Here is a 27230-nt window from a genome sequence, read left to right as displayed (position 1 = left end):
CCTCAGCCTCCCAAGTAGCTGGGACTGTGGACATGTGCTACCACGCCCACCTAATTTTTTTTTTTTTGTAGAGATGAGGTCTCCATATGTTTCCCAGGCTGGTCTTGAACTTCTGGGCTCAAGTGATCCTCCTGCCTCAGTTTTCCAAAGTGCTGGGATTACAGGTGTGAGCCAATATAAAGGTGGCTGACATTACTTTCAAAGTATGAATGGATTTAAAAATCAGTAATCTTTATCTTGTTAAAATATTTAGCCAAGTATATGCACATATATTGGATTAAGAGGCAGCCAGGCATAGTGGTTCACACCAGTAATCCCAGCACTTTGGGAGGCCAAGGCAGGAGGATCACTTGAGCCCAGAAGTTTGAGACTAGCCTGAACAATATAGTGAGACCCTGTATCTAAAAATAAAATGAAATAAGAGACAGAAGAACTCAGCTTTGCGCAGTGGCAGTATAGTAGCCAATGAGGTTTATCGGAGGCACGATTATTGCTAATTGAAAACTCTTCCCAATACCCCACCATGATTACTTGAAATATAGTTGGCATTGGCAATTTTTGACAATCTCTATGGAGACTGGATTAAAAAAAAAAAGAAGAAAGAGACAGAAGAACTGGTTCTGGTCCCAGCTTTGCTAAATGTGTCTCTCTTGACAAGTTACACTGTTTTGCTAGGCCTCAGTCTGGCTGTCAGTATAATGATAATAATAATAATAAATGTTGACTGAGTGTTCCACACTGTACTTGCCAGGCACTGTTCTAAAAGCTTTCTCAGTGTTAACTCAGTGAATCCTACCATATAGTCCTATGAATTATTATTACCCCTGTTGTATAGATGAGGAAACTGAGACAGAGAAAGGTTAGGTAACTTCCCAAGGTTAGCTAATTGGTAGCAGAGCTGGGATTCTAATACAAATTGGTCTGGCTCCAGCAATCCCACTTTTAGCCTTTATGGTGAGATTCTCCATCTGGGACCAACACTGCCAATTATCTAGTGCAGAATTGCATGACACTCTTAAAAGCCTCCTAAGGGCAGCTAGGTGGCTGCCCCAGACCACAGAGAGAGCCTGCCTGCAGGAGAAGCTGTGTGGGTGGGGCAGATGTGAGTGAGGAGGGCGGGGTGGGAAGGCACCTGCTCTATCAATAATGGCCCAACTGTATGTACACTCACCTTCACTCTGTCCCCATCTCTCCTAGAACTACCAGAGGCTTTCTGACTTTTTCTAAATAAAGACCTTGAGGTGGCTATACTCTTACTGCCTCTTCTCTTGTCCACTTAGTTAGCCAGCATGGTAGGATGTTAAGGAGAGGGTTTGGATCTAGCCTGCATTGTGTTGCTATGCACACAACTGTGTGATGTTGCTAAGGGTTGAAACCTCTCTAAGCCTTTTTTCTTCAGCTGTGCAACAGAGCCTCACAAAGTTGCTTTAGGGATCAACTAAAATAAAGCGCATAAAACATCTAGCATAGTTCTTGATATTCAATACATTGTTATCTTTTTCCCCCCACTCCTCACTCTGTGATTGAAAAATTAAGAGCATCCCTACTGGACACATCTAGTTAATTTAGCCTAATTCAGTTATCTTCTCTCCTCAGGGATTAATCTAAGGATGGTGTGAACCAAAAATAAAATTCTAAGCTCCCCCACCCAACCATCTGAATGTGCTGTGACTTTTCCTTAGTTCAGCTACAGGTGGGGTCCTTGTCACTCGACCATGTAATATTAGGCTCACAGACAATTTGAAAAGTGAGAAAAATGGGATTTATTGGGCAAAAAGGAAAAAAAGGGAAACAGGGACTCCGCAAAGCCAGAGTCCTGCTAGTCTAGTGTGCTCCCCGCCTCACAGATTGAATCCCAGGTACCATGCCCCAGAAGAGGAGTGAGAGGCCAGGCTCCTTCCCTGCAAAGGGCACTAACTCCCTACAGCTCCACCGCAGTGCGTATTCCTCCTAGTGTGCAGGCCGTCAGAGGCCCTGCCAGGGAGCCCTTCCCGCCCAGCTGTCTCAAAGGGACTTCCCTCTTGGGCAAGGGACTCATAAAAAAATTTTTTTCTTTTGAGACAGGGTCTCTGTTGCACAGGCTGGAGTGCAGTGGCACAATCTTGGCTCACTGCACCCTCCACCTCCCAGGTTCAAGTGACTCTCCTACCTCAGCCTCCCGAGTAGCTGGGATCACAGGCATGTATCACCACACCCGGCTGATTTTTGTATTTTTAGTAGAGACAGGATTTCACCATGTTGGCCAGGCTGGTCTCAAACTCCTGGCCTCAAGTGATCTGCCCGCCTTGGCCTCCCAAAGTGCTGGGATTACAGGTGTGAGCCACTGCGCCCAGCCAGGACCCATAAAATTTAACCTGAGAGGCTGGTTCAGGCCATGACTGGACGTGGGGGTCATACACCCCTCATTATACCTGTCAGCATTTAACATTAACACATACGTTAAGTCTGATTAGAATCATTTACAACCTGTTCTCTGTATGATGAAACTTTGGTCTCCACAACCTCTTATCGCAACTCAGACGTTGTCTTTTCTATTGCTCCCAGGTCTTTTTTTTTTTTTTTTTTCTAAAAACAGAGTCTTGCTCTGTCGCCAGGCTCCAGGCTGGAGTGCAGTGGCGCGATCTCGGCTCACTGCAATCTCCCCCTCCCGGGTTCAAGCAATTCTCCTGCCTCAGCCTCCCAAGTAGCTGGGATTACAGGCACGCGCCACCATGCCCAGCTAATTTTATTTTTAGTAGAGGCGGGGTTTCACCATGTTGCCAGGCTGGTCTTGAACTCCTGACATCGTGATTCACCCGCCTTGGCCTCCCAAAGTGCTGGGATTATAGGTGTGAGCCACTGTGCCCGGCCTACTCCCAGGTCTTGAGAAAAACTCAACCAATATTCAACCAGACAATTTTTTAATATACCTATAAACTGGAATCCCCACCCACCCCTTCAAGTTCGCCTGCCTTTCTGGACTAACCCAGTGTAATTCTTTCTTTCTTTTTTTTTTGAAATGGAGTCTCACTCTGTTGCCTAGGCTGGAGTGCAGTGGCGTGATCTCGGCTCACTGCTCTCAAGGAGATCAAGCCCAGGAGATCAAGGTTGCAGTGAACTCTGATTGCAGTATTGCATTCCAGCCTGGACAACGGAGTGAGACTCTATCCCCAACCCCTCACAAAAACCAATTCTGTGATAAACTATTGTTTTGTGTGTTGTATTATTCTGTCTTTTCCTGTAACATAAAAACATGATGTGGTAAAATATGGTCATTTCCTTCCATTTTATATTCTTAGAGGTTAATGATGTACTTCTTCCTAATAACCAGTGAAGGGTATGTGTTTCATGACTACTTTCATATAAGTTATTTATATTTCACCTGTTACACAATAAATTTGAGGCATATACTTATGAAAAAGAAAATCTCTTCGGGCTCAGCTTTTTCCATTGGTGAGGTGGGTGTAAACGACATGCAGGTTGGTTGTTCAACACATATACAGTCCAACAAGAGCAAGGCCTGATATTTAAAAAGTGAATTTACTGCAAAGCTAGTGTGAACCCTGAAAATCTGAGACAGGTCCCAGTTAATTTAGAAAGTTTATTTTGCCAGAGTTGAGGATGTGTACCCGTGACACAGCCTCAGGAAGTCCTGGTGACATGTGCCCAGGGTGATCAGAGCACAATTTGGTTTTATACATGCTAGGGAGACATGAGACATTAATCAACGTATGCAGATGAACACTGGTTCGGTCTGGAAATGGGGGAAGACTCAAAGCGGGGAGAGGGCCTACAGGTCATAGGTAGAAAAGAGACAAACGGCCTTCTTTGGAGTTTCTGATTAGCCTCTCCAAAAGAGGTAATCAGATAGGCATTTATCTCAGGGAGCAAAAGCCCTAAGCAGTTCCCAGCTTGACTTTTCCCTTTACCTTAATGATTTGGGGGCCCCACGATTTATTTTCCTTTCACACTAGCTTGGGGAGGGGCATACAGTGTCCTGCCTTCAAATGTGCTGCTTCCCCTCTGGAGCAGAAAGGAGACACTTTGATAAAGTAAGAAGGGTAAGGGCAGGGGGTCCCACTGCTTGTTTGGTGCCTTATTTGCCAGCCAGTCGAGTTGGCACCTTCCTGGGCAGAAGTTGTAAAAGTGGCCAAGTGGAAAAAGGGCGTGCTTTTGCTGTGCCCTCCTAGTGGATGAGTGTCTCAAGGCAACCCTCTGGAGGTGAAAGTTCCATGGTGGGCATGCCTTGGTCTGCAAATCTGTCAACCCTCAAGGAGAGAGCTGTCATGGAGCACACAGAAGAACTTGTCTGCAGGGAATGTCTGGTGAGGAGGAGGTGAAGGTTATATTTGCATTTCTGAAGGGCTAAGTAGAAAATAGGGAACAGGGGAAAAGGGGAGAGAGGATGACTCATTTGGGGGCACTCAGTTACATGAAGACTCACAATATCAGCTGACCTCACAGGACTGCTGAGAGAATTAAATGAGATAATGCATGCAAAGTGCCTGGCATATGTTAGAATTCAATAAATGGTGCTACAGTTGTCATTATTCCTATTTAGGGTTCCTGAGCGTCCCTGGCCTCACTAGAAGCTTCCTGGCCTCACCGGCTTTCCAGGCACCCTACTGACACGTTCAAAATCACAGACTTAAATATACCAGTAGGGTGCAGGACCTGCTTCACAAGCAATCACTCATAAACATCCCAGCTCAGAACATGTCATCAGCTCAGGAATGACATCCTATCACAGCCCCTTCCCTCGTCCTTCCACCAAAAACCTATGTTTAGAGCTGCTTCTGCAGAATTAGGAGCAGAACCTGATCAGTCATGAGCAGAAGGACCTAAAGATTCTTACAAAGCCTCTTGGTTCAGTGCATCCACACCCACTCAATCGTGACCTAAAAATAGTTTTTCTCTAGGGAGAGACCTAACGAGAGATGTGTGTATGTCAGGTCACAGTGACAGAATGAAAGCTCGGATTGCTAGGAGTTTCTCAGGATCTGAATTCTTCCCCCACTACTCTCCCACCACGTCCCCAGGGCAGGCACAGCTGTACTAGCACAGCGCGTCCTCCTCCTCCCCCTCCTTCACAAAAAGCACCCCCCACACACCTGAAACACCAGGTTCACCAACAATTACACCCCATCCTCCAAACTCACCACCCTCATCCCTGTACCTGATTCTCATTTGACAGGTTATCTCAGTAGGAGTGGGACGGCCTTGATCCCTCGCCAAATCCCACACCTCTCTTGGGGACATCTCAATGCCTAAACGGACTTAAACCATTCAACTTTATAAATTGCATTGGATTCATCCTCCCATTTCTCAGCAGACTTCAATGTTGAACACACCCATAGCCCAACCAAACTGAGTCCACTAGACTATAAGCACCCTGAGGACAGAGCCCATGTCCATCTTGCCCCACCTGCTCCTTAGTGACCACCATAATGCAGGGCATGAAATGAGCCTCAATAAATATATGCTCAGTGAATGATGAGCAAATAAATTCTGATTTTAGAGAAGGAGGGGAAGTCTGTCCCTGTTACAGAATCACTGGATTAATGCATATACTCCAGAACTATGCTGTTTAATATGGTTATCACTAGCCACATTTGGCCATTTAGATGTTAAAAGTAATCAAAATTGAAATCTACTATATGATCTAGCCATTCTATTTTTAGGTATTTACCCAAGAAAAGTTAAAGCATGTGTCCCAAGATTCGTATAATGATGTTCATAGCAACTTTATTCACAATGGCTACAAACTGGGAAAAAGTATTTATCCACAGATGAATGGATAAACAAATCGTAGCATATCCATACAATGGAATACTGCTGGGTGATAAGGAATGAATTATTGATAAATACAATGACAGATAAATCTGAAAATAATTAGGCTGAGCAAAAGGGACAGACAAAAAAGAGTAAATACCGTAGGATTCCACTTACATAAAATTCCTAAAGACACTCAGCATCATAAGACAGGGTAAAAGCAAAATTCTAAAAATTGCAAACTATCATGACTGAAAGCAGGTCAGTAGTTGTCTGGGGATGGGTGGGGGCAGGGAAGGGTGGGAGGGAAGGACTGCAAAGATGCAGGAAGAAATTTGTGGGGGTCCCGCATGTGTTCACTGTCCTGATTGTGGTGACAGTTTCACAGGTGTGTATTCACTTGCCAAAACTTATCAAACTGCACCCTTTAAATATGTGCAAAGCATGATATGTCAATTACATCTCAATTTAAAACAAGAGTTAAAAACGTTCAGTAAGTTTAGGAATTCAGTTCCTACGTCACGCAGCCACATTTCAAGCACCCGATAGTCACATGTGATTAGCAGCCACCATATTGCAACAGCACAGGTATAGCACATTAACATTATTGTAGAAAGTTCTGTTGAACAGCACTGCTCTAGATTCACAGAAAAACAGAGGTGTAAGGGCCTTGGAAGCTAATTGGGTGGTGCCCAACCCCATTGAGGGTGAGTCTGCCTCTCGCAGTCCAGTGACTCAAATGTCAGTCTCCTCTGGCAACACCCTCACAGACACACCCAGAAATCATACGTTACCAGCCATCTAGGCATCCCTCGATCCAGTCGAGACACCTGATATTAACCATCACATTCATTGATTTATTACACTTTGGATTTCGTTGTCTCCACTTGACCAACAAATTCCTGCCTGAGGTCATCAGTGCTATTCCAAGTGATATAGCCACTGGACATGTTTCAGCCCTTTAAGTTACTAGATTTAATTTTTTTTTTATTTTCAATATGTAAACCTTAACCTTCATACAGTCCAAAAATCAAAGCAATCTAAAAAGACAATGAATATGTCATCCTCCTGCTCCCACTGTCCTCACTGTCTGTCTCCCAATAAGTAACCACTTGTATTAGCTTCTTGGATGTCTTCTTTCAGAGTTTACATCCCCAAGCCTCTTCTCCACCCATACACACACAAAGTAAAGTGCAACACACACACCTCCTGCTAGCGGCTCTGCCCTGTTCGGTCCAGAACCTATCTCAGCCTTTCCCAGGGCAGGACTGGCAGAACTGCCTGCGGCTCCTGTCCAGCTGAGTTCTCACCATCCCTGACTGTTCTGACCCTGTGACCAAGGCGTTCTAGAGACCCCTCCTTGCTTTAGTGCATGTGCTCTCCGGGCTCTCCTCTCACCTCTCTGACGACCTCCTCTGGCTCCCCCACCTCCTCCTGCTCCCTAAATGTTGGAGCCCTCAGAGCCCCATCCTTTCTTCTCATGCCCCATGCTCACCTGGGGAGGCTCAGACCTTCCTGGCGAGGGCCCCTAGGGAAAGCAGTAGCAGAAGGAGTGAGACTGTTTTCATCAAGTACAAGCTATTTGAGTTGCCAGGGAGCCATCTGACTCCACTGTTGCCACCATGGGCATTTTCACAGCTGCCACAAAGAGAACCCGAGATGGAAGAACTGCAGAACAAAGGCCACAGTTTGTTCCTTTATAGGCGTCCTTATAGATTTCTATATTCCCAGATTTGGAAAAGCAGGACCTTTGCTTTCCTGCTAATCAGAACAGCAAAAGCAACTAATGAAAAAAAGAATCACAGAAAAGGGTCAGCACGGTGGCTCAAGCCTGTAATCCCAAAGCTTTGGGAGGCCGAGGTGAGTGGACTACTTGAGGTCAGGAGTTTGGTGATAGTGGTGGTGGTGATGGTAGCAGTGGTGATGGTAGTGATGGTGGTGGTGACGGTGTAGTGGTGGTGGTAATGGTGATGGTGGGAATGGTTTTGGCAGTGGTGGTGATGGTGGTGGTGGTTATGGTGGTGATGGTGATGGTGATGGTGGTGGTGGTTATGGTGGTGATGGTTGTGCTGGTGGTGATGGCAGTGGTGATAGTGACGGTGGCAGTGGTGTTGGTGATGATGGCGGTGGTGATGGTGATGATGGTGATGGTGACAGTGGTAGTGATGGTAGTGATGGTGGTGGTGGTGGGTGGTGGTGGTGGTGATGATCGTTGTGGTGGTGATGATGGCGGTGGTAGTGTATGATGGTAGTGGTGATGGTGGTGGTAGTTGTAGATGTCAACTGGGAATACAGGGCAGGAGCAGCAGCTGTGACTGGGCTTGATGTGGATCAGCCTCTGGGCTACCTTAGACAAGCTCCCTCAGTTCCTACGTTTACACAGTGGGCTGCTGAGTAATATACTAATACGATGTGACCAGCACATGACAAGTACTCAGTAACTACCTGTTTTGCCTCTGCTCCTAACCCTCCCCATTTCCCAAGTATTCCTCCCCCAGCTAGGGCTAGCCGTGCTGGTGGCCAGATGGGTCTGTGGAAGCTCAGTGTTGCTAGTGACTTTGCACCCTCTGCTGTCGTGCTTGCACCTCTAGCTGGCAATACCTGGGGAAGCTGAAGCCCCAGGGTACCACTTAATCTTAGCAACAATTAATGGTGAGTGTTGTTCATTTTGGATGCAGTTATCCTTCACAAACCAATGAAAGAAAATAAATATTCCAGAAATTCCCAAATTACAGAAAAACTTCTATTCAATAAACAGAAGACAGCAAAACCAAAGAGGAATCATATTTAATAAATTCTGCTAAAACTATGGAAGAATTAATGAGGAAAAATGAAAGCTGATTCATATCTTTCATTTCATGCCACAACAAATTCTAGATTCCGATATCCTGTGGAACAGTGTAAAAGACTAAGTAGGAGAGGCATAAGAAAGCATTTTGGAGCAGCCAGGTACAGTGGCTCTCAACTCTAATCCAAGTGCTTAGGGAGACCAAGGAGGGAGGACTGCTTGAGGCCAGGAGTTGGAGTCCTGCCTAGGCAACATAGTGAGATCTACAACAAATTTTTTTTTGAAATGAAGTCTTGCTCTTGTCACCCAGGCTGGAGAGCGATGGCTCAATCTCTGCTCACTGCAACCTCCGCCTCCTGGGTTCAAGCCATTCTCCTGCCTCTGCCTCCCGAGGAGCTGGGATTTCAGGCGCCTGCCTCCATACCCAGCTAATTTTTGCATTTGTAGTAAAGACGGGATTTTACCATGTTGGCCAGGCTGGTCTCAAACTCTGCCCGCCTTTGCCTCCCAAAGTGCTGTGATTACAGGCATGAGCCACCACGCTCGGCTGAGATCTACAGAATTTTTAAAACTTAGCTTGCCAGGCCTGTAGTCCTAGCTACTCAGGAGACAGAGGCAGGAGGATCGCTTGAGTCCAGGAGGTTGAGGCTGCAGTGAACTATATATGGAGTACTACTGAACTCCAGCCTGGATGACAGAGTGAGTCTCTATCTCTAAAAATATATAAATAAAAATTTGAAAGTTTTGCTCAAATACATTGGAAAAAAAAATCTACATATGATATCCCTGTCCTGGAAATACACAGCATGCATTTGTCTCTGTTGTTCACAGCTGTATGGGTCCCGAGAGCGCCTCATGGTAGGTGTTCAATAAATATTTTCTTCAATGAATAAATTACCATTGTTAACATTTGATAATTACTGTAATAAAGGAAGGGATTTATTTTTGTCTAAATATCTTCCAAATTTATTTGACCATGGACCTCCTTCAGAAAAGTTTTAACATCCAAAAAAATAAGAGAAAATCAGTTTGGAAAAGACTCTTTAGAAGAAAACAAATTTATCACAACTTGGGAAAAAATACATGTAATACTATGGGTAATAGAAAAAAAAATTTAGAGTTAAAAATGGAAAACCATAACAAGAAGAACATTCAAGTATATTTCAAAATAAAATAATAAAAATTAAGATTAAAAAATAGGCTGGGCATGATGGCTCACGCCTGTAATCTCAGCACTTTGGGAGGCTGAGGTGGGTCGATTATTTGAGGTCAAAAGTTCGAGACCAGCATGGCCAACATGGTGAAACCCTGTTTCTACTAAAAATAGAAAAATTAGCCAGGCATGGTGGCCGGCGCCTGTAGTCCCGACCACTCTTTAGACTGAGGCACGAGAATCCCTTGAACCCAAGAGCTGCAGGTTGCCGTAACCCGAGATTGAGCCACTGCCCTCAAGGCCTGGGCAACAGAGCGAGATTCCAGCTCAAAAAAAAAAAAAAAAAAAAAAGTGACCATTAGAATGGGAGAAACCATGACAACCTTGACAGATAAAAAAAAAAAATAGAGATCAAATCAACAAGCTCTTTAAAACATCCCGTTTTAAAAGTCTACCACTGAATGACTTAGGAACGCACTTTGACGCGTTTTTGGGTGGCTGTCAATTTGTGCAGTCTTTCTGGAAAACAATCTAGCAACATTCATAAAACAGGACATTAAAATAGTTGTATCCTTTGGTCAAATTATGCCTCTTATGAAAATTTTCCCCAGGGAAATATTAAAAGTTAATTGCAAAAACTGCAATTACTTTTGCAGCAACCTAATAATTCAAGGGCGGTAAAAAACAAGTTTGCGTAGGGCAAGAACGTTCCGGGAGAGTAGAGGGAGGCACGCCCTCTAGTGGGAAGAATCTGAATTACCTGAAGGCGTTTGGGGTGTTTTGGTTTTGTTTTTTGCTGCCTACACTTACTTTCCTTCTTTCCCAAGATTCCGATTTCTTCCCTCACTCTTGCCTAATTCTACTGGTTAGAAATCCCACTCTATCCTTCCATCTCTAGCTTTTTAAAACTTCATAACTGAAGTGTTAAATGTATTTTTAAAATTTATTTTAAATATATTCCCAATCTCTGGCTTCATTCTCCAGGCCTAAATGTACCATTATCCTAACAGCTAGCACTATAAAACGTCTTGCCTGTTTTGGCCTTTATATATTATTACGATTATTTTATACCTGGCTTCGTGTGCGCAACATTATGTTAATAAAATCCATCCATCCATATTGTTGCCGTATGTAGCTGCAGGTTCTGTCAGATTGTTTTTCCGTGAGCTATTTCACTGCATCAATATACTACCATTTATTTTTCTAGCCTACTCTTCGCGGCCATTTGAACTGTTTCCAGTTCTTGCTATTACCCGCCAATAATGCTGTTATAAGGAATCTTGTATGCTACTTAGCGTCCATGTACTCACATTTTTGTTGGACATACACCAAGCAGTGAAGTTGCTTTGACATAGAATATACCTGTGCTTTCACTTTTTTCTAGATAATGCCGAACAATTTTTTCAAAGTTGTACCCATTTGTACTTCCTCCAGCAGTGCATGAAAGTACCCAATGCTATTTTTGCCAACTTGGCAGGCTGCAGTGCAGTGCATCTCTTGGCAGTTTTATTTTGCATATTTCCGTAGGGCAAATTTAAAAGAACGAAAGTGGGGGTACGCCCTCTAGTGGGTAAAATCTGAATTACCTGAAAGATTCTTTTCAGCGCATACGGCCTTCCTGGGCATTTCCTCCACCTTCTCCTCCACCAGGAGTCTCGAGAATAAAAAGTTGAACATCTTTCATACATTTATTATCCATTTGATATTCTCTTTTAGAAATTGCTCCTTTAAGGCCGTGCGCGGTGGCTCACACCTGTAATCCAGCACTTTAGGAGGCCGAGGCAGGTGAATCACGAGGTCCGGAGTGCAACACAAGCCTAACCAACATGGTGAAATCCCGTCTCTACTAAAAATACAAAAATTAGCCAGGCGCCTGTAATCCTATCTACTAGGGAGGCTGAGGCAGGAGAATCGCTTGAAGCCTGGCGGCAGAGGTTGCATGAGCCAAGATGGCGCTACTGCATTTAAAAAAAAAAAAGAAAAGGAAAGGAAAGAAACTGCCCCTTGAAGCCTCTTGCTTATTTTTCTACTGTCTTTCTTTCTTTCTTTCTTTCTCTTTCTTTCTTTCTTTCTCTTTCTTTCTTTTTTTTTTTTTGAGACAAAGTTTCATTCTTGTTGCCCAGGCTGGAGTGCAATGGCGCCTTCTCGGCTCGCTACAACCTAACCTCCTGGGTTCAAGCGATTCTCCTGTCTCAGGCTCCGAGTAGCTGGGATTATAGGCGTCTGCCGCCGCGCCCGGCTAATTTTTGTATTTTTAGAAGAGACGGGGTTTCACCACGTTGGCCAAGCTGGTGTCCAACTCCTGACCTCCTGATCCGCCCTACTCAGCCTCCCAAAGTGCTGGGATTACAGGTGTGAGCCACCGCGCCCGGCCTTTCTACTGATTTTTTAACAGCTCAATCGCTAAGATTTTTTATATTAAATTGTAAGAGTTCTTTATAGATTCTGACAAAAGCGCTTTATGAGTTATACGTGTTTCTGCACACACCTTTCCACCTATAACTCTTAAATTACCTTTAACTCTTAAACTGATTTACACCTGTGTAAACACGAGGCTTAATCCAACTTCAATTCTGTCATATTTAAAATAGACTAGGAGATGGCGCTGTAGGCTTGCATGCTAGCCTTACAGGCTGTGGCTGAATTTAAACTAAACCTCCGACAGTATTTTGCAAGGGATGCTAAAGAGATATGAAACTTTCAACCACTATAAGCAGATAGTATACAGCTAGAGCTGGGCCTCTTGGTGAGAACATCATATTAACTTTTTTTTTTTTGAGACGGAGTTTTACTCTATGGCTAGGCTAGAGTACAGTGGCACAAGAGACGGGATTTCACCACCTTGGCCAGGGTGGTGTCCAACTCCTGACCTCGTGATCCGCCCTACTCAGCCTCCCACAGTGCTGGGATTACAGGTGTGAGTCACCGCACCTGGCCTTTCTACTAATTTTTAACAGCTTAACCGCTAAGATTTTTTTATATTAAATTGTAAGAGTTCTTTATGGATTCTGACAAAGCGCTTTATCAGTTATACGTGTTTCTGCACAAGCCTTTCCACCTATAACTCACCTTAAACTCGTAAATCACCTTAAATTCGTAAGCTGATTTTCACCTGTGTAAACACGAGGCTCAATCCAACTTCAATTTTGTCATATTCAAAATCGACCAGCAGATGGCACTTTATCATTGCATGTGAGCCTTACAGGCTGTGCCTGAATTTAAACTAAACCTCCCAAAGTATTTGCAAGGGATGCTAAAGATATATTAAACTTTCAACCACTATAAACAGAGAGTATACTGCTACAGCTGGGCCTCTTGGTGAGAACATCATATTAACTTTTTTTGTTTGTTTTTGAGACGGAGTTTTGCTCTGTGGCTAGGCCAGAGTACAGTGGCACAATCTCTGCTCCCTGCAACCTCCACCTCCTGGATTCAAGCGATTCTCCTGCCTCAGCCTCCCGAGTAGCTGGGATTACAGGCGTCTGCCGCCGCGCCCAGTTAATTTTTGTATTTTTAGTAGAGAAGGGGTTTCACCACGTTGGCCAGGCTGGTTTCGAATTTCTGACCTCGTGATCCGCCCTACTCAGCCTCCCAAAGTGCTGGGATTACAGATGTGAGCCACCGCACTCGGCCAAAACTGATTTTTTTAACAGCTTAATCGCTAAGATATTTTATATTAAATTGTAAGAGTTCTTTATCGATTCTGACAAAAGCGCTTTATCAGTTACATGTGTTTCTGCACACACCCTTCTAGCTATAACTCTTAAATCACCTTTAACTCTTTAAGCTGATTTTCACCTGTGTAAACACGAGGCTCAATCCAACTTCAATTTTGTCACATTCAAAATCGACCAGGAGATGGCGCTCTAGCGTTGCGTGCGAGCCTTACAGGCTGTGCCAGAATTTATACCTCCCAAAGAATTTGCAAGGGATGCTAAAGAGATATTAAACTTTCAACCACTATAAACACATAGTATGCAGCTAGAGCTGGGCCTCTTGGTGAGAACAACATATTAACTTTTTTTTTGAGATGGAGTTTTGCTCTGTGGCTCAGGCTAGAATGCAGCAGCACAATCTCTGCTCCCTGCAACCTCCACCTTCTGGGTTCAAGTGATTCTCCTGCCTCAGCTCCTGAGTAGCTGGGATTACAGCCATCTGCTGCCGCACCCGGCTAATTTTTGTATTTTTAGTAGAGACGGGGTTTCGCCAAGTTGGCCAGGCTGGTCTCGGTGTGAGCCACCGAGCGCAGCCTTTCTACTGATGTTTTTTAACAGCCCAATTGCTAAATTTTTTATATTAAATTGTAAGAGTTCTTTACAGATTCTGACAAGAGCACTTTATCAGTTACACGTGTTTCTGCACACGTGTAACTGATAAACCTTTCGCCCTATAACTCTTAACTCACCTTTAACTCAAACTGATTTTCACCTGTGCAAACACGAGGCTCAATCCAACTTCAATTTTGTCATATTCAAATCCACCAGGAGATGGCGCTCTAGGCTTGTGTGTGAGCCTTTCAGGCTGTGCCTGAATTTAAACCTCCCAAAGTATTTTGCAAGGGATGCTAGAGATAGTAAACTTTCAACCACTATAAACAGATAGTATACAGCTAGAGCTGGACTGCTTGATGAGAACATCATATTAACTTTTTTTTTTTGACGGAGTTTTGCTCTGTGGCTAGGCTAGAGTACAGTGGCACAATCTCTGCTTACTGCAACCTCACTTCCTGGGTTCAAGCGATTCTCTTGCCTCAGCCTTCCGAGTAGCTGGAATTACCAGCGTCTGCCGCCACGCCCGGCTAATTTTTGTATGTTTAGTAGAGTCGGGGTTTCACCACATTGGCCAGGCTGGTGTCTAACTCCTGACCTCGTGATTCGCCCTACTCTGCCTCCCAAAGTGCTGGGATTACAGGTGTGAGCCACCGCACCTGGCCTTTCTACTGTTTTTTTAACAGCTCAATCGCTAAGATTTTTTATATTAAACTGTAAGAGTTCTTTATAGATTCTGACAAAAGCGTTTTATCAGTTATACGCGTTTCTGCACAAACCTTTCCACCTATAACTCTTAAATCACCTTAAACTCTTTAAGCTGATTTTCACCTGTGTAAACACGAGGCTCAATCCAAAACTCTTTAAGCTGATTTTCACCTGTGTAAACACGAGGCTCGATCCAACTTCAATTTTGTCATATTCAAAATATACCAGCAGATGGCGCTCTAGGCTTGTGTGTGAGCCTTACAGGCTGTGCCTGAATTTAAACTAAACCACCAGTATTTTGCAAGGGATGCTAAAGAGATATTAAACTTTCAACCACTATAAACAGAGAGTATGCAGCTAAAGCTGGGCATCTTGGTGAGAACAATATATTAACTTTTTTCTTCTTGAGACGGAGTTTTGCTCTGTGGCTCAGGCTAGAATGTAGTGGCACTATCTCTGCTCACTGCAACCTCCACCTCCTGGGTTCAACTGATTCTCTTGCCTCAGCCTCCCGAGTAGCTGGGATTACAGGCGTCTGCCGCCACGCCTGGCTAATTTTTGTATTTTTAGTAGAGACGAGGTTTCACCACCTTGGTCAAGCTGGTCTTGAACTCCTGACCTGGAGATCAGCCCGCCCTGGCCTCCCAAAGTGCTGGAGTACAGGTGTGAGCCACCGCGCAGCCTTTCTACTGGTGTTTTTTAACAGCCCAATTGCTAAATTTTTTATATTTAATTGTAAGAGTTCTTTATAGATTTTTGACAAGAGCACTTTATCAGTAACACGTGTTCCTGCACACGTGTAACTGATAAATCCTTCGACCTATACCTCTTAAATCACCTTTAACTCTTAATCTGATTTTCACCCGTATGAACAGGACGCTGAAGCCAACTTCAATTTTTTCATATTCAAGATTGAGCAGGAGATGGTGCTCTAGCCTTGCGTGTGAGCCTTCCACAGGCCGTGATTGAATTTAAACTAAATTTCCCAAAATATTTTGCAAGGGATGTTAAAGAGACAGTAAACTTTCAACCACTATAAACAGATAACATACAGCTAGATCTGGGCCTCTTGGTGAGAACATCATATTAATCATTTAGGGGGAAGTGACTGCTCAAAATAAAGAAATAAAAAGATCTTTATCACAAGGCAGGAGGCTGGGGTGAGGTTGCTCAGAAACAGGTGAGGATCGAGTTAGAATCCATGGAAACGTCCTCTGAGAAGTAACCTGGGCACCGATTAATAAAGGGAGGAACTACCGCGCAGGCCCTGGGACAGCTGTTCACCGTTTCCAGGGCATCTACCAGTGCAGGGTCTCAGGAGAGGGTAGAACGGGGCTTTGGTATTTTTCCACCTGCCTTTTCTCAGTCCTCTTTTTGGTTTTGTTTTCATTCATTATATTTTGTGACTGCCTAAAATTTCCATTCTCCAAGCGCCTCCCCTCCCCCTGCCTTTGTTGAATGAATGAATGGATGGCAAGGTCTTAGCCTTCTTGAGCTTCAAAACCAGTGCACTTAAACCCACACTCAAAGGAACACCCCACGGGAGAGCCCTATGTGTAGAGGAGGCTCCTCCAGGAGGGGGCCCAGCAGGGGGCCTGGCGGGCTGGGCTGGCCTGTGCTTATGAGAGAAAGGGAAGGTACCTGTGGCCAAGGGACAGGAATGAGGGGCCGAGGCATGCTGGGGGCATGGTGGGAATGCGACCTCTTTTCTCCAGCCTTCGCAAGCACCCGGCAGGAGCCACTATGTGGACATCGTGAGTGGTTCGTCAGCAAGAACACAGGAACATCAAGCCACAGATTCCACTCATTTCCTGGGGTAGCCAAGACGTGGGTTTTACTGCTCTGAGTCACCACCTGATGCCTCCAAGGCCTAGTGCAAAGAGAAGCACATGCGGAATGTAGTGAATGACGTCACTACTGCTGTTCATTCTCATTGTCCAGAAATGGCTCCGGGCTGAGTTGCATCCCCAAAGTTCTCCTCTGTTTTATCTCTGTTCAGACCCAATGCAGGCCCCCTGCAGCCCAGGGGGATAAAGAGATGCCTAGGCTTTCTGTTCTCTTGTTTTCTTCCCTGGGGATGATTGAGCAAGCCCACTATCTGAGCAATGTGGAAATTACAGCCCTCACAGGGCTTCACACCTTCAAGGGGAAGGACATTGCACCATGAAACTTCTTTGCTCCAGGGTTGCCAGGGTAGGTGTCAGGGGCTGGGTTCTGGGCTGGCCCCAGGTCTCCCGGTCCAGGCCAGGAAAGGGCGGGTCTGCTGAGTGGGAGGGGCTGCCCGGGGTCAGCAGAAATGAAACCCTGTGGCCCTGGGCTGTCAGTAAAATGCTGGCACCTCTCCTGGGCCCCTGGTCACCCTGCTGGGTAACAACACAGGAGAGGAGGCAACAGGACCCCCAGGACTGAGGTGGCCCTCCCAGTGTGTCCCTGAGCTCCCTGGCCCCTCCTTAACACTTGTTTCTTCAGGCCACCCCCAGCCCTCCTCTCCACATACCTTTGTCTTCTCACTTACATCTAAGGCTTCTAGATGTATATACTAGTTTATACATCCAGCTGGATGTCCCATGAGCACTGAGACTTGTTACCCCTCTGCCAAACCTGCCCCTCCCCGCGCCGGATCTCATCTCAGGGAGAGTATCAAGTGCCAGCAGCAAAACCAGGATGGCCTCCTTTGTGCAGCGACCCTCACGACTGGCGGGGGGAGCCCCTGCCTGCCTCCTCCACACCCTGGGCTCCCCACATCCCTCCCTGCCTCCACCCAGCCTCCAGGACTCTGAACACAGCTCACAAATGGAAATGACTTTGTATTTTTGTCTTTTTGTAGAGAAGGGATCTTACTATGTTGTCCAGGATAGTCTCAAACTCTTGGCTTCAAGCGATACTCCGGCCTTGGCCTCCGAAATTGCTGGGATTACAGGCGTGAGCCAACCACATCTGGTCCTGAAATGAGTTTTTCTTTTGGGTGCACTATGTCTATGACATTGCATTTACTAAACAGGAGTTTATCTCTCACCCTTCTGAAAACAAAGTTGTATGTACAAATGCCAACCAGAATTTCATCTACTAAACACTAACTGAGCAGTTACTTTGCTCAGTCACTGAGCAATTACTCTCATATGCTAGGTATGAGAGTTGCAAAGGTGGACAGGGCCCGCCCTGGCCTTCCCGCCTTGGCCTTCCTGCCCCGGCCTTCCGCCCTGGACTACTTGTCGGGGAAGAGTTCCATAAAGAGTTCCACAATCAACCATAACAATGGCCTGAGGTAAGGATGACAATGTGGACGTGTACACTGTCCTGGGGACCACGGTGGGAAACCTGCCAGGTCTAGAAGCCTGGTATCCTTCTGGCCACCTCTGTCTCCCTTACTCCTTGCATCTACTCACCCCCTGTACCCTGGATCAAGCCTCCTTAAACTCTCAAATCTGTGCTATCCCCTCAGCTCCAGAGACATCGCTGACTTTAGGTCTCAAGTGAACTCTCTGATCCCAGCCGTCCTCCACCAAAGCCAAAAAGGGATTCAGAAAGGGCAAAAATGACTGTGTCATTCCCCTATTTAAAACCTTCAGTGGACCAGGCGTCGTTCTCACACCTATAATCCCAGCACTTTGGGAGGCTCAGGCAGGTGGATTGCTTGAACTCAGGAGTTCAAGACCAGCCTGGGCAACATAGTGAGACTCCATCTTGATAAAAACAAAAGAATTTATTTTATTTTTATTATTATTATTTTTTCACTCTGTTGCCCAGGCTGGAGTGCAGTGGCCCGATCTCAGCTCACTGCAACATCTGCCCCCCAGGTTCAAGTGATTCTCATGTCTCAGCCTCCCAGTAGCTGGGATTACAGGCCATGCCCGGCTAATTTTGTATTTTTAGTAGACATGTTGGCCAGGCTGGCTGACCTCAAGTGATCCACCTACCTCAGCCTCCCAAAGAGCTGGGATTATAGGCATGAGCCACTGCACCCTGCTGAAATTTTAAATAATTATAAGAAAAAACTCCAAACTTTCAGTGGCTCCCTGTTGGCCCTGGGGTAACGCCCAAACTCATCAGCATGGCTTCACAGCCCTTTCTGATCTAACCCACATTAACATGAGAATTATTTCTTTTACTTGTTCCTGTGACTCCGATTTAACTGAACACTTGCTATGTGCTGGCACTGTGGTTCCTAACCCTTTTGGCACCAGGGACCAGTTTCATGGAAGACATTTTTTCCACTGATGGGGCAGGATGGTTTCAGTGTGAAACTGTTCCACCTCAGATCATCAGGCATTAGATTCCCATAAGGAATGTGCAACCTGGATCCCTCACAGCACGGTTCACAGTAGGGTTCAAGCTCCTAGGAGAATCTAATGCCACTGCTGATCTGACAGGAGGCAGAGCTCAGGCGGTAATGCCAGCTTGCCCACGGCTCTGCTGTGCAGCCAGTTCCTAACAGGCCACTACCGACTGGTTCCGGTCCTCAGCCTGGGGGTTGGGGACCCCTGTGCCAGGCCTCCTTCTGGGTACCAGAATGCAGTAGTGAACACACACACTGTCGCCCCTCCTGGCGCTTGAGGTCTAGCAGGGGACACAGACACAGATCATTACAAATAGTGACACAGATCATTACAATTGTGTGAGTGCAGGAAAATGAACATTTCCCTGTCAACTCCCTGCTTCAGCCACAATAAACTACTCACAGTCCCTGCTTCCTGGCCCGGCTCAGGCCGGCCTCTCTCCTTCAATTGGCCAAATCTCTCCAGCCCTCCTGGTCTCAGCTCAAGTTTCTCCTTTCTAAGGGAGTCTTCCCTGAACCTCCTAGGCGGTTCCATGGGATTCTGCTCCCACCCTGGGTCCCAGGTCCTCCTGAGCCCAGCACAGAGCTGAGCAGAGTAAATGTTCAGTAAATGTTTGCCACGCAAATGATGAACAGGTCCTTTTAATCCATGTGTGAGTGTTTGCTTTTAAAGAAAATGATAGCGAGTTTTTTACTCTGATTTTATATATTCACAAAAGGTTGGTGCTGGGTGCTAATAAAGGTAGAGAGAGCTATTGTTTAAAATAGAATGCTTGTGCACCCGAGGACTTCAGGGACTGTGACTAAGATGGGGGGATTGAGGGGTCTCCAGGATGTCTCAGGCCAGCAGGAGGTGGGTGGGGGCGGAGGGGAGGTGAGCCTGCTGCCCAGCCTCATGTATCCCATGCTGTGACCACCAGCTTTTCTCCGGGCTTTTGGCCCAGAAGCCTGGCTGACCTCCCACTGCTGTCCTCTACCCTTTGGCAGAAGCCTGGGGTCTGCCCCTGGACTTAGCTCCTGTGGGCTATCCAGTGCTGGGGAAGAGAAGAGCAGCTGGGATTGGGGTCAGAGGGGCCTAGGGCAGCTGTACGCTAGCACTTTTCCTGGGGCTGTCCCTGGGGGCTGCTCCTCTCTGCTCCCTGACCTCCTCAGTACCTGCTGGGGGGGGCTTGAGGTTGCGCCAGGCCTAGGTGCAGCAAAGGAAGGTGAGCCCCGCCACCCACCCACTCTGAAAAGGCTGCTGCTCCCTCCAGAAGAGACTTTGTCCTGTCTGGGAGCCCCACCCTCGGGCCCCTTATCTACAAAATCCACACCGCTCCCTGAACTTCCTTCTTCCTTGGAATTGCAGAGTTGAAAGATCACCTGGCCCACTCCAATCAGTTTACAGAAGGTGACACTGAGGTCTGGAGTGGGGCATTAAGTACCCAAGATGTCACAGCAGATAATGGCAAGAGTCAGGATTTCAAACAAACAGAAGAGGCAAGTCTCCTGCCTGTCAGCAGCCGGGGCCCCTTCTGCTACGCCTGCTGCCCTGCCTGTTCCTCATGGGCTGTCCCACATTTTGCCTCTAGTTTGAGCCTGAAAGTTACACCTCCAATGAATGAAACTCACGGGATCATTGTCATCCCGTCTTCCTCCTCCTCACACCCACTCTCGGCCATCTGCCCTTCTCACCCACAGGTGGAGGCAAAGCTTGGTCAACCTGATAGGCCTCTTCCAGGCAGGGACAGGAGAAGGGACTGCACAGCAGCTCTGAGTCAGGACTCTGAGTCTCGGTAAGGCGTGGCCACCAGGATGGCATTAGAGAAGGAATCCAGCCCAGGTGCACTGTGTTTACCTTCTCAGCTCACAAACATGACCAGACCCTCCCTGGCTGGCTGGATGAAGTCCCAGACTCAGTCCAGCCCCGAAACCTCTCCCATTCTGGCCAGTCCCATCCCCACACGGCTCTCCCGCCATCCCACCCCACTCTCCCGCCACCCCACCCCACTCTCCCGCCATCCCACCCCATCCTCAGATTACAGCTCTTCAGCCTTTCTTGCCCTGCAATGCTGTTCCCTCAGCTGCAATGCCCTTCCCTGCCTCTCCACCCCGCAAACTCCTTCTCCTTGTATCCTCTGCGCTAACACTTCCCTCCTCCCTCCCCTTCCCCTCTTCTTCCTTTGTCCCTAGGTGGCACTTTTGAGACAATGTTACAAGCATAATAAAGAAAATAAGGTCATGAATCTGTGCCCTCCAGCAGACTCTCCTCAATGACAGCAATTGTGTGTTTATCTTCAAATTCTCAGAGCCCAGCATATAGTAAACTCTCAATAAAGGAAAACATTGCTAAACAAATCAATATATGGACTCTGCATTTTTTCCAGAGCCAAACTGGGAAGCAAGTTCTAATATCACATAAGGATTCCTTTCCGATTCATTTATTCATCAAATAGTTATTGAATACTGCTACATGCAGAGTACAGTGTAGTCAGAGTACAGGGAGTATGCAGCTGGGGTGGACTCATGCTCTACATTTTTTTTTTTTTTTTGAGGTGGAGTCACTCTGTCACCCAGGCTGGAGTGCAATGGTATGATCTCGGCTCACTGCAACCTCCACCTCCTGGGTTCAAGCGATTCTTCTGCTTCAGCCTTCCGAGTAGCTGGGATTATAGGCGCCTGCCATTACGCCTGGCTAATTTTTGTATTTTTAGTAGAGATGGGGTTTCACCATGTTGGTCAGGCTGGTCTCGAACTCCCGACTTCAGGTGACCACCTGCCTCTGCCTCCCAAAGTGCTGGGATTACAGGTGTGAGCCTCCGCTCCCCGCCTAAGCTCTACTTTTAAGGAGTTTGCATTGTGAAAATACAGACAAGGCAGAAAAGAATTTGTTATAAGAAATGGCTAGCATTTACTGACTACCACTGTTATAAGCAGATTATTGCATTTAACTGAGCATTAACCCTATAATATAGGCACTTTCATTATTAGCCTCATATTACAGATAAGAAGACCAAGGCTTGCAGAAGTGGAGAGACATGGCCATGGCACAGCTAGGAAGTCGTGGAGGCAGGGTTTGAACCCAGGCACGCCCCGGACCCACCAGAATTAATGAAGATGGGGAAGCAATTAACTTTGCTTTAGGAAACTGGAAAGTCAAGGAAGGCTTCACCAAAGAGGGGGCGGCTGAGATATGCCCTGTAGGACAAGCAGGATTTTCACAGACGGGAAGTAGCACACCCCAAACTAAAGAGAGATCTGGGGTAAGAATTTGAGGCTTCAAGTTAGTGGCCTTGAACCTTGCGTGCACACTGTAAACACCTGGAGGCTTTAAAAACCATGGATGCCCCCAGGTCCTGCCCTGGAGATTCCGAAGTGATTGGTCCTGCAGGTTCTAAATGGGGAGGTGGGAGGCGCCTGGTGTAAAGTGTGTAAGGTGACACCTACCTGCAGCCCAGACGCTCCCTGGATGCTCCGGGTCCTGTTTATGGCGATTTCCTGTCCCCTTGGGAGGGGACCCAGACAACATGGGCAGGGCTGGTGCTTCCTCCTCGAATTTGCTCCTTGTCTGACCATTTGTGACCTTCCTGAGGCCTGGAGTTGCAGAAGACTCCTTGCTGGGGAAATTCCATGGTTTCCTTGCAAGGGGGCGTGTGTTCTGTAGAAGGAAGGCACCCAGCTTGCAGTATACAGGAGCTGAGACCTGCAGGTCAGAGTGAAGACAGCTGATTTGAGGACCCTGGGCAGGCAGCTTGTGTGCTATAGACATGGATAGGAGGAGCTGGAACCCCTTCCTCCCCGTCCCAGCAGGCAGGCTCTGCGGGGCAGGGGCAGCTGTCAGGAGAGGGCACGGGGCTTCACTGTCACACTGCTTGATGCCCTCAGAACAGTGACATCTGCCAGAGCGAGGGAAGCCAGGCTGAGTGGCTGCAGCGGGCAGGGGCTGGATTTCCCCTACTCAGGCCCAGGCAGTGACTCAGGGACAAGTGTTGAAAGCAGACAGTGACCTCAGCTCTTTCACCCACTGGGGAGTGTCACCATGCCCCGCAGCCCCCTCAGGAGCACAAACAGCTCAGGGCCCAGTGAGATGGAAGTTGACAACATGGTGTCATGTGGGGCACACAGGACTCTTGCCCTCACCAGCTGGATGCCCGGAGCTTCCTGTTCCTCATAGAAGTGATGTGAGCATCCCAGGAGGTGATGTCCGTGATTAGGAAGGCGCGTAAACAACCACAACCCATCAGTGCCTGCTGCAATCCATGTATTTATATATTACTGACTTTCACATAATATAGTGTTCCCTTGTATTGGATATTAACTCATTTCCTTTAAATTTTTGTTATTATAAATACCACCGCATTTTCTTTTGAAATACTCTTCAAACTGGCCAGGTGTAGTGGCTCACACCTGTAATCCCAGCACTTTGGGAGGCCGAGGCAGGAGGATCACTTGAGGTCAGGAGTTCAAGACCAACCTGGCTAACATAGTTTAACCCCATCTCTACCAAAAATACAAAAATTAGCCAGGTGTGGTGGCACGCACCTGTAAACCCAGCTACTCAGGAGGCTGAGGCATGAGAGTCGCTTGAGCCTGGGAGGTTGCAGTGAGCTGAGATCATACCACTGCATTCCAGCCTAGGTGACAAAGTGAGACTCAGTCTCACAAAAAAAAGAACGAACGAAAGAGAGAGAGAGAGAGAGAGAGAAGGAAGGAAGGATGGAAGGAAGGAAGAAAAGAAGAAAGAAAAAGAAAGAAAGAAAGAAAAAGAAAGAAAGAAAAGAAAGGAAGGAAGGAAGGAAGGAAAGAAAGAAGAGAGAAATTCCTCCCTGAAGTGAAACCCTAGGGTGCAGTATCTAAAGCTCTGGCTACATATTGCCAGGTTGTCCTCCAAAAAAAGTTGAACTAAGTTGCAGTGCTCCTAGCAATATATGATTTTTACCTATTTCCCTATAGCTTTGTCAATGGTAAGTTTCATATTTTTGTTTATTTTTGATAATTGAATTGTGTGTAGTGTTACCTCCAAATAGTTTGAATGGGCATTTATTTAATTTATATCATTGCATAGAGGATCCACCTACCTACTAGAAAAGGAGCTCCTCTGGGCCGGGTGCAGTGGATCACACCTATAATCCCAGCACTTTGGGAGGCAGAGACGGGCAGATTGCTTGAGGCCAGGAGTTCAAGACCAGCTTGGGCAACATAGTGAGACCTCATCTTTACTATAAACTTTTAAAAATTATCTGGACATGGTGGCATGCACCTGTAGTCCCAGCTACCGAGGAGACTGAGGCAGGATGATCGCCTGAGCCCAGGAGTCCAAAACTTCAGTGAACTAGGATCTCACCACTGCACTTGAGCCTGGGAGACAGAGTGAGATCCTATCTCAAAAAAATGAAAGAAAGAAAAGAAGGAAGGGAGGGAGGGAGGGAAAGTGGGAGGGAGGGAAGGAGGAAAGAAGGAAGGAAGTAAAAGCTCTCTTTGGAACGCGGTCCCTACTGGATGGTGGGTGGATCAATGTGCAAGCCTTCACTCAGGGATGCCTCCCTGAAGCCCAGGCAAGCCTCTTGCCTATGCCTCTGTAGTCCTATGACTTTCCTTCAGTCAACTTCTCATAGCTGTCACTTTATGTGCATTTGGAACACTGATTAGTTTATTTCTTCCCCCACAAGACTGTAACCCCATGAGGAGCTATTGTTTTGCTCACCATTGGACCACTTATCACCTGGTGTGTGCCTGGCAGACAGTAGGTGCTCATTTAAATATTCGAAGTGTTAGGGCCCTTTTAGATAGACTTTGTCTAGCAGGCTTTCTGGTTTTTGTTGGAAAGCCCTCCCTCAAGAAAAGTAATTTTTAAAGTGAAACAAAATAAATAAATATATACATAAATATTTGTTGAATAAATGAATACTTAAAAATCTCATGAGTAAGTGTGCCAGAGCTCAACTGTGGAATGTATCTTTGCAAACAATTTGTCAGTGGGCTTAATCAGAAACATTTAAGGAGCACCTACCGCTGCAGCATGGGGTAGAGGGGCAGTTATACAAAAGTGAGAACACAAGGTCTCTGCCCTTAAACACATAGGCAGGTGGTGAGACCCACACCTCTGCTGTGGCTGCTGTGGTGTCTCACCCCATTCTCCCTGTAAAGGAAGCTTCGGGGCAAGTGAAGTTGTTTTCCCATGGTCATGGCGAGATGCAGCCATCTGTGACATCCTAGCTCCCAAGATGAGAACAAGTGTGGCCAGCCTAAGCCATAGTGTCCCACGGCCAGATGGCCAGTGACTTCGAACTAGAGAAGCGGGAAGTTTGGGCACTGGGAGGGATCTCAGAGATGCTCTAACACTTGGCTTCATCCTGAAACCCCAGGCCCAAATCCCAGCTCTGCTGATTATAGGGCCATGCAGCCAGGCAAAGTACCCACCTCTCAGCGTTACTGAAAGAGCCTCAAGGGCTGTGGGGAGGATTCAGAGGAGCCTGGTGCACGGTGAGCACTGACACACATTAGCTGGTTGAGTGATTTCCCCAAGGTCCTGCAGAGGAAGAGAAAAACCTGCATCTCCTGACCACACAGCTATCAAAGCCATGCTCAAAAAGCTTTTCGGTGTAAATATTCCCATCAAGAGGAAAGAGATGTTTTGTTTTGTTTTGTTTTTTAATGCAAAGCAGCTTCAACTGAAACTGACCTCACCATGGGCGTCTGAGTTTGTTTCTGGAGAGGAGGGAAGGAATGAGCCAGCTCTCCAGGAACTGCTGGGACACACCCAGGTTGCCCAATCCCTCAGGACAGTGGAGCCAGGTGCTTCCCAGGCCCCTTCCTGGGCCAGAGGGCCCTGTGGGGATGCCCTCCTCAGTGCCAGCTCCTCCACGGCCACAGGTCTGCAGAGAACAAACCCAGATAGAACCTTCTCCAGGATCAGTGCAGGGCAAGGTTATCACAGGCAGGCCTGAAGTAACCAGCAGAGTCACAGAGGCCACACTGTTTCTCACTACTCAGGACAGGGTGATGACTGTTCCCACCCACGCTTTGCCTCTGAAGCTGCCCTCACGGCTTTTCAGGGCCGCTGGCTCATAATCCTGCCAGCCCTGGACACGTGTGGTCCCGTCTCAGCTTCCTTCTGTCTTTCTGTGCAGTTCTTTCTCCAGACTGACTCCCTTTCCGTCTCTACTCCCTCCATAAATTGGGGCATCAGGTGCCCCTGTGATGGCTTCTCAGCCCTTTCTTTCCTCCTCAAGCTGGAACTCTGTCTCTTACTTCAAGCTCTTGGGGGACAGTCTGACCCACCCAGTAAACCTTTTCAAGCCAGGGCCTGATGGGGTAAGAAGGGGGCTGCACCCTGTAAGTCCTCCAAGGTCTAATCTCACCCCATCTGGTCCGGCTCTCCTTCCTGCTGATCCAGCTGTTCTCCCTTTAGGGATAGAGAGGGCATCCACACAAATCCTTCCTGACACCATGACTTGTAAGATGAACTCTGTGTTTGGTTTCCTAAGCTTTGGCATCTGAAGAAAAACCCCTTCTCAACATACTGCATGTGACATATACATGCATGCTGGTTTTCAGACCATGCTGTCAACTGTGGCTTCTGAAGCTTCTACATTGAAACTTTTTTGTTCTAGGCCAGAGCTGCTCAGTCCTTACCTGTGTGTAATAACCTGAGGAGGTTATGTGTTAAAACAGATTTCTCAGCCTCATCCCCAGAGACAGATTGAGCTTCAGGAGATGTGGGCTGTGAGCTTCAGGAGATGTAGACTGTGAGCTTCAGGAGATGTGGACTGTGGTCCCAGAATCTGCCTCCCTCTCAGGTAATGCTGATGCTGCCCATCGGCCAACTCCACTTGGAGCCAGACTGTTCTTGAAACTTCAGCCCTCACCCTGAAGTAAGGAATGTTCCCAGCTTAAAGTCGGAGGGGCAAAGAAAAATGAGGGAAAAAATGCAGGCAAGAAAGATCTCACTTAAAACATTTCCAAATACTGACCTACTCCACAGGTTTACCCTTGTAAAGTAATGAGTTCTTTGCAAAGTGAGGTTCTGAGAAGTAAGGAAATTTGCGCAGGTCACACAGTTTTTGATTGATTGGCAGAGCCTGGATCCAGGTGCTAACCTGTCTGCTTGGTCCTGGCCCACTGAGACACTGTGAAACTGAATTCATGTGAGATTGATTGTTGCTGGCAGAAGCATCACCAGACTCTTCTGACATGGCTGGTCAGAACTGTTATCTCTGCTACCCATACAATGTTCACAAATGCAAATGCAGCTATCTATACACCCGATTAATCCCACGGCTCCTCAGGTTAGGGTGCTGGGTGAGC

General features: G+C 46.8%; 1 non-coding gene and 1 pseudogene across 1 annotated transcript; both read left to right on the top strand.

The window, feature by feature from the left end:
- Positions 1 to 436: 436 nt before the first annotated feature.
- LOC135270507 (U4 spliceosomal RNA) lies at positions 437 to 577 on the top strand. Its single transcript, XR_010338669.1, has one exon. It is a non-coding gene; the product is annotated as a U4 spliceosomal RNA (small nuclear RNA).
- Positions 578 to 24689: 24112 nt separating this feature from the next.
- On the top strand, positions 24690 to 24755 carry LOC135270459 (U7 small nuclear RNA; annotated as a pseudogene).
- Positions 24756 to 27230: the final 2475 nt, after the last annotated feature.

Source organism: Aotus nancymaae, unplaced genomic scaffold, assembly GCF_030222135.1.
Source record: "Aotus nancymaae isolate 86718 unplaced genomic scaffold, 86718_ANA_hifiasm-v0.15.2.pri h1tg000062l, whole genome shotgun sequence".
NCBI lineage: Eukaryota > Metazoa > Chordata > Mammalia > Primates > Aotidae > Aotus > Aotus nancymaae.
This window is presented reverse-complemented; position numbering and strand designations above follow the sequence as displayed.